Below are 8,628 nucleotides of genomic sequence, written 5' to 3'. Positions count from 1 at the left end.
GATACGCATTTTGTAATCATTTATCAAAGACGAAATACAAAAACAAAACAAGTTTGGGGAATCGCCCGATGAAAGACAACTACACAGTATTTTATTTTAAGTTTTATTTGGCGATGATTGGCCATGGCTGCTTAAAAATGTGGGAGCCAGGCATCAATTCTTGCCTTATAGGGCATCCCTAACAAACAAGCAAAGCAAAAGCTTGAGCCCTGGGAACAGATGCTCAACTGCTTGCTCACCTAGTCCATAATATATATACAAATGCAAATAACTGTCAATTAATATTGTTGACATAAGCACTACTGGTAAGCCAGAATGCCGCCACGAGACTATGCACAGCATAGTCTGCGCCACCAGTAGAGCTACACCGGGCCATGAACGAGGGCTATAGGTTGAGATTAATTATTATATACCATTAAGCTATTACAAATTTTAAAAGCGAGATCAAAGCATGAGGGCAGGGAATATTAAAGCCCAAAGGCATAAAAGTATAAGACAACTACTTGTTATGGGAGTAAAAAAGTGCCCTTGATTGAAATGATAAAGTAACAACAATGCAGTTCATTAATAGTTATATGGTCTGCAAATTGACCGAGTAAGAAAAAACACACATTTTTTATTTTTTTTTTATTTTTTTATTTTTTTTTTCTCAAGTCATCATGACTGAGACCGAGTGGACTAGGTGAAATAACAACAACATAAAGTCACCGTCAAGTGTGACTAACTATGACCCAATTAGTCATAGCGCAGCCATGGCCCCTCTTCCCCTACTCTAGGCGACGCAAACACAGTGGGGTCGGACAAGAATGTTTGTAGTGCTTGTTGCAAGAGGTACAGAAATAAATCATTGCCCAGGCCAGAAAGATGTACCTTGTCTGTGGCAAACAAACCAGGGCTATCAATGCGCAGCTCTGGATATTTTATATATTTTCCACCCAACCTTTTAAGTGCAGATGCAACAGCCCTATTTGTTCGCTTCCTAACCTCTTCTAAAGCTACTGGGTTCCTCCCACCCCTCCATACACCCCTGGGCAGAATCTGGGACCAAACTAAAGTGGTGGATGGCATCAGTCTTGAAAGTTTTTCCAAGGTTTTGATAATACTAAATCGCAGTTCAATTGATTTAGCCCCGTTTTGCATAGGGATATTATTGCCTCCGCAATGTATGACCAAAATCTGAGGTGGATCTTCTACCTTAAGCAATGTCTTAATCTTAGAGTAAAGTTGACCCCACCTCATGCCCCCTTTGCCCTGCCAGAAAATGAATGCCTTGTGTCTATCTAGCTGTAAATCAGTGCCCCGGCAAGACTTTCTTGCATGACAAAAAGCATGTTTAATGATGGATGACCCAACAATCCAGATTCTTGTATGATCTAAAAAAAATTTACATACATGTAAATAAAACATGAGAGAAGGTTGTCACCTTCAATACCTTAACATTTTTGAGAGGAGCTACTGTCTTGTATAATTAAGCAAGCAAGAAGATTTCCATCTACCCTCAATTGCAATAGACTGCTGACTTGCTCCTGACGCCCAAGCATTAGATGCTGCACCAATACGGAATGAATGTGTCTTGTACACCCTAGTGTCTAAACCTAATTTCTCTAGTAACATGTTGAAAACTGATACTACCTGGTATCTAGTCACGGGACTTCCTGAAATATGACAAAACAATGACCCCCTACACTTCGGCCTCAACTGTAAATATAACCTAAAACAGGACACATGACAAACAATCTTATGTGTAGACTTAAGTTGAATGGCAGCCCCCTACCCGCCTGATCAGTCTTTGAGTGATGAAGTACAATTTTAATTGTGTTGTCCAGTGGTGAATATGACACATTTTGCACTTGAATAGCATGCCCCACATCCTGCTTTGTGTTTTGTACTAACTCACCCATTCTGAAAAACCCAAAGAATGCTGTAACAAATATAGTTGTAAAAAGTGTGGATTCATAATATGAATGGCAGATGCTTGGGAGGGTCTGGACCATGGTGGTTAAAATCTGCAAGGTAATTGGTTTTCTAGTGTCATGGAGGGGATTGCTGCGGCTCAGGCCCAGCAAAACTTTTTTAAGTAAAAAATCTTGGGTCCTGTCTGGGAAGCTATGTAATTTACAGTGGTAAGAAATACCTGCAACATATGTTTTAATTGTGTTGGCTTAAAATTTCTGCAGTGATAGATATGACACAAAATTGACTAAATCTGACTGAGATGGGGGCCAAACTGGCCGACTTTGATAGACTCGACAAAACAAATGGAATGCATTTACTGCAGTATCATATAGTTTGCGGGTATTGTTTGACAAAGCATAACTCAGAAGCTCCTGGGATCTAAGCTGTAAATCATGTGCAGAAATGATGCAGGAATTGCTGATGGCTGGCTGTTTGCTCCTGGAAAACTGGCCTTGAACCGATTCCATTGCTGTCGGGAAAGAGAATCTGCTTTAACATTGTATATCCCTGCTATATGTTTAGCTTTGAACTGAATAATAAGCATCAGACCTTGCAAAACTAATTGCCTAAGCAAATACATGACTCTTTTGGACTTTGAGGTATTACAATTGAGAATTGAAACTAAGGCTTCATTATCAGTATGAATTATTAGCCATTTACCAGACAGATTGCTGCCCCAAATTGCAAAGGCCATAGTTATAGGAACTAGCTCCAAAAATGTTATGTCCGAGAAGATATCTGACGCCTTCCAATGGTCCGGCCAACCCAAGTATGCCCAATGATGACCAAAAACTGCCCCGCAACCTAACTCAGCATTACCTGCACTATCTGTTTATAACTCGAGATCAAAATCATTTGACCAATTGACCAATCTATATGATGTAACTCCATTGAAATTTTCCAAAAACATTAACCAAGTGTCAATATCCCTTCTCATTTCCTCAGTAACCCTACGCCTATGATAAGGACGCGACAGCCCACAGGATGCATCATACAACCTTCTAACAAATACCCTACCAGCTGGGATAGCACGAATACAGAAGTTCAGCAACCCAGTTAATTCTTGAAGTTCTAGTAAAGTTACTTTGTGTTTTTGTAAAATATGCAACAACTTGAACTTTAACTGCTGAATTTTGTCCGAGGGGATCTTAACAGTCATACTAGATGTGTTAATTTCTAAGCCAAGATACACTAGACAGTTTGTGGGACCAAGAGTTTTGTCTTCAGCTAACGGGACTCCTAACTCTGTTCAAATTTCCCTAAAAACACCCATCAGATAGGCACAGTCCTGTGATCTAGCTTTTCCAGCTAGTAAAAAATCATCCAAATAATGCACTATGTTGTCACAACTTGATCTGTCCCAAAATACCCATTCTAAAAATGTTGAAAATTTCTCGAACTTAGCACAGCTAACAGAGCAGCCAAATGGTAAACACTTGTCAATAAAAATCATGTCCTGTATCTTAAAACCTAACAACTCAAATTCAGACTTGTGAATCGGTAGCAATCAAAAGGCACTTTTAATATCAAGGCGAGCTATTTGTGCCCCGGGGCCCAGATTAGCTAACATGCAAAGGGCTTCATCAAAAGAGGAATATTTGACTGAACACAAACTTTTGTCAATAAAGTCATTAACACTAGACCCAGGTGGGTATGATAGGTGGTGAATGAGTCGAAATGAGCCATCTTTTTTAGGTACCATGCCCACCGGTGACAACCTTAGATTACGAAGTGGTGAAAACACAAAGGGGCCCGCAACCCTCCCCAAAATTAGTTCCTTGTTGACGGCCTGCATAGCTTCACGCTGCAAACAGTACAAAGATTTAAGGTTTTTAGCGTCTGATGCAACCCGTGGACCCTGGTATCCAAGCTTAAACCCATATGTAAAACCCTGTAATAATTCAAAAGCAGCTAGTTGATCTGGATAGTGAGCGAGATATTTACTTAAGTTTAGGACATTAACCGGGGAGTGAGCAATGCTGCTAAGGTCTAAATTGGTGGGTTGCTTGGGGGGCTCTGGGACGCTGAGGTAGGGCAGGTCTAGCATAGGTAGACGTGGTTGACTGCATTCTAGGTAACTGAGGGCGCCAGGATGTTGAAACGCTGTTTGGCCTGTAAGTTGAATCAGAACCTGAACCGCGTCTGCATTTGATATAGGGGTGATTTAAAGAACACAAAATGCACTCATGCTTGTATTGACATACACTTTTGTTGCATTGACCTTTATAATTGAATTCATAACATCTAAGGGGGGTGTTTTGTGTCACAGACCCTTGAACAGCCAGAGGGCTGTACATATATAAAAGCCACAACTCTTGGTCAACAACAGCAAATGACATATTTGGATTACGTTCTTTTTTCAAACGGAATTGGATGTCATAATCTCTCCAGCCGAGAGCTTTTGCACGACTAGCCCCTAGCCTGATAGTATGCATATATTTGAATAAAGCTGTACTGCACTCAGGGTGTGCTAGGACATATATAGAGGCATAGACCAGAAATGCATCAGTCCATACCTGAATATCTGTAATAACCTTGGGTTTGTATTTGGATGACAAGGTAATGTTGCCACCTAGCCCAAAATTTAAGGCCGATGGTAAGGCCAATACCAGGAGGCGCAGATTATTGTGGGAATAATAGTTGTGAAATACGTGCCTAGATTTACAAGTTGATAATAAAATAAAATGTTAATCTGATGAAATTTAAATATGATTTCCCTTTGATAAATGGATTTAACTCTGATAAGTTAAATCTTAATAATATCACATAAGCTTATTTTATCTTACCACGCTTTCTACGGCATAATTGTTTCACCATCACAACACATTATACAAAATCAAAGTACTGAGGAACTGACAGGAGTTGATTTTGTCGATGTTTATTTATTTTAAAATCAAAGATATGTTATTTTGCATGACAAGTACATGTAGTTTTTAATTTGAATTACGTACATTTTTATAATATGAATTTTTGGACTGTCGAGAAACCCCCATATGAATCATGTTAAATAATATTTAAAGATAAAATTTCTTCAATCAAACTATGTATCAGTAATAAAAATATTTCTCGAAAATTGTATGGATCCAAGCAATATTGAACTCTAGTCTCGTTCAACCAAACGCTCGGTTGACACCGTAAATCTCCGACAAGGATTTACGGAGACAGCCGAGCGTCGAGTTGAACGAGACTGATGAACTCTTGAGTAGGAATACATACGACTACAAAAAATATTTAAATTGTTCGTACCATTTAAAATCTGACTATTTTCAAGGTATTTATAAATAGGTTTCCTTGAAAAACAATGCTTTAGCATACATTACATCGAATTTATCAATTATTTTCAAGAACTAAGTCTTGTCAGCAGCAATGATTTGTGCTGAGGTCCAAACACTGTTTCACTTTCAGTTTGTCTGAGTAACTGCATAGGAGAGTTTATTAAAATCAACTCCAAAAAATAGTAATTAAGTACAAGCTGGTCAAAATGAATGGACATATCAATCCAAAGGTTCAGTATGTAAATGTGTTTACGTGTTAATTTTATTGTTAATTTACATTGTACTTGTTTTTAAATAAATATCGTTTATTGTGTAATCTTAATATATTTTGTTCCCCTTAGCCAATTTTTTTCCCTTAAGCGAACATGTACAGCTCAATACAATGTTTTTTCATATTTACATTGGAGTCTTAAAGTGTTAGTAATGGTTTATTATTTTAATTATGCCATCTTAAGATTGGCATTATTATTAAATTCATATAAGTTCATCCAAGTAACCAATTTGAAAGCTAATTCAGAATTGCCAAAATTAGTGGATATATAGACAATCATTATATATATATATATATATATATATATATATATATATATATATATATATATATATATATATATATATATATATGGCCGCTCATTGCTAGGAGAATGGGTTCCAGAGGTCGTGAGTTCAAACCCCGGCCGGGGTGGAGGTGGAGCTCCAATAAGGTGAATTTCTCTGTGCTTTATGTATATCTTTATCGTTCACTATGGGCAGGTATATGTCAATTTGAGAGTTATTGCAATGTTTGTGCTTATTATATGTAAATATCTATGCATTGTGTATCGTCCCGATCCTCTCAAATTGTCGTTTAACTGCATTCCACCTGTATCTCTAACGACCGTGTAGTGAGCGACCAGCGCGCTAGTTTCCCTTCGTCATCGAAAGCAAGATTTTTGTCTTGTCTAGATGGCACAGTGGTTAGCGCGGTGGCCGTTCACTGCTAGGAGAATGGGTTCCAGAGGTCGTGAGTGCAAGCCCCGGCCGGGGTGGAGGTGGAGCTCCAATAAGGTGCTATATATATATATATATATATATATATATATATATATATATATATATATATATTTATATATATATATATATATTTATATATGTTTGTGGGGTTCGTGGTTACCTCTCATCCACGAATTAACACCCCCCCCCCCCACAAATTAATAAATTAGGGTTATAAAGTCATATTTCATTTCGTAGGAATAAGATAATACATGACATAACGTCCCACTTATCTGTAAAACTTGAGCAATCCATGAAAAGTGTCTACCACGAAATTTAATGATTCCACAGAATAAATGGCTCCAGAAAAGTAACTGCAAAATTCTATGAAAATACTTTATTTTGTTAAGTTATCATAAATTGGACCAATAAACAATATACGTGCCTAAGATTTAAAATGAAATGAAACAGTATGAGTCATTTACCAGTCTACATAGTTTTTATGCTGCCTTGTGCAAGCTGTTTGCTAACCACGCACAACCACGGTCATATTTTTTTGTGTGAAAAACACTGTCATCGTGCAAAAAAAGGAATAAAATTACAACAACAACAAAAATTTACAAAATAGGAAAATATAAAACCGTTATTTTATACCTTAGAACAAATATGTTAATTTTTAAAAATACATTTTGAAGAATGTTTTATCATAATAATAAATACTTCACCTCTCATGAATTTTTAATTTGAATAATAAACAACACACTCATCGTCTAATATGAACATATCAATCAATTGAATATACCCTGTTCACAACAAAGTTATTCATGGAATAGTTCTTCGTTAATCGTCAAAACACAATGAGCAATATACAGAATGACACATAAAAATAATTTTAAAAATTAGATGCACATTTATAATCTTTTATTACACGATCTTGTTAGTTTGCGCACGTCTATCACTTTCAACTAGTCCAGTCGGCCTTTGGTTGCGATGTGCATCACGGTCCTTCAAAAGAACGACATCACCAATCCGGATGTTATCTTAAGTATATTTCTATTTTCAGCACACAAAACTCAAGGTGCTTTTGGGTCGATCGATACTACTATCGCTGTCACTTCAGCCATTAGACTGTAAGAATGATCTTATGGTGGGATTTTCACAAAAACAGTATTTATTCCAAGTCCCCGAGTTCAATCGATGAAATGTGTCCCATTGTCTGAATAAAACTCTTTCGCTTTTCCTCTGATAGATATGTCGCGACGTTAAGCGTTGATGAACGACAAAGTAGTCGTCCCTTCTATGTGGACACCACAGCATGATCGACATGCAAACAATACGGCACGTCGTTTAGAGTTCGCAGAACCACCACGTGTTTGACGTGTGACAGCATCCCAAAGTCCAAAACAGTCGACACCAACGTAAGTAAATGGAGGACAAGGGTTTAGTTCATCAGGTAGGTCTGCCATCTTTTGAGAAACAAGGCTGCAATAAAGTCGACGACATTATACCCAATCGGATAGAATCGAATATACAAGTGTTTTACAGTCTGTTATCCAATATCCTTTATCTCTTGTTGCCCCGATGGTTAGATGGCGTCCTTGATGACGAATAATTTCATAGAAGTGAAGTACTAGAAGTTTTGCAATGTGCTTTTTGGTTTGGATTGAAAATTGGATTCTTCTCTCCCAAGGATAACTCTGGACTCTTCCTCCAACAAGTTAAACTCCGGATGAATCAAAGAATGGGTCAAGTTCCAACAAATCTCATTGGATCAAAGATACTGTTCAGTGTCGAAAAAAGGCCTCTGCGGATGTAAGGTTTATCAGCATCAGAAATTTTGAACACAAACATATCACAGTTCAAGTCCCACAGCATGCATTCCTAAACTGTGTTGTACAGCCTACAGGTAAGTTGCATATGTCTACACAGTGATTTAGTTTCCTCAATTCGATTCCAATGTCATCTATAGGATAATTTCATCATATTTTCACTGTTTGAAGCGATTTTGTAAAGGCGAATGTATTTTGTTGTTTTTCTGTGTTGCTTTTGTTTGTCTCATCAGGTTGATTGCCTCTGTTTCTGTAGCAAATGACCATCATACACGTAAAAGTGATTGTAAACAAATTTACGAACATCATCGTCAGTTCTTTTCTAACTCCATAGGTGGCTACAACTGGAAATGGCGTGTATCCGAAAACGTGAGCTTTTATTCAGTTTTATAACAGTGGGTTTTTGAAATGCGTTATCCACATACTTAATGAATCTCAGATAATCACGATGTTCATCATGAGCGCAAAATGCATAAAACATTTGCTGAATGCCTCCACTAATAGCTATTGCAATTTTACGAAAACCCATGCGGATTCCAACAAGGTTGTTTGTCAAATCTGCTCCAGACATTAAATGAAACGCGCTAAAACATAAC

Source organism: Magallana gigas, chromosome 2 (genome assembly GCF_963853765.1).
Source record: "Magallana gigas chromosome 2, xbMagGiga1.1, whole genome shotgun sequence".
NCBI classification, from domain to species: domain Eukaryota; kingdom Metazoa; phylum Mollusca; class Bivalvia; order Ostreida; family Ostreidae; genus Magallana; species Magallana gigas.
This window is presented reverse-complemented; position numbering follows the sequence as displayed.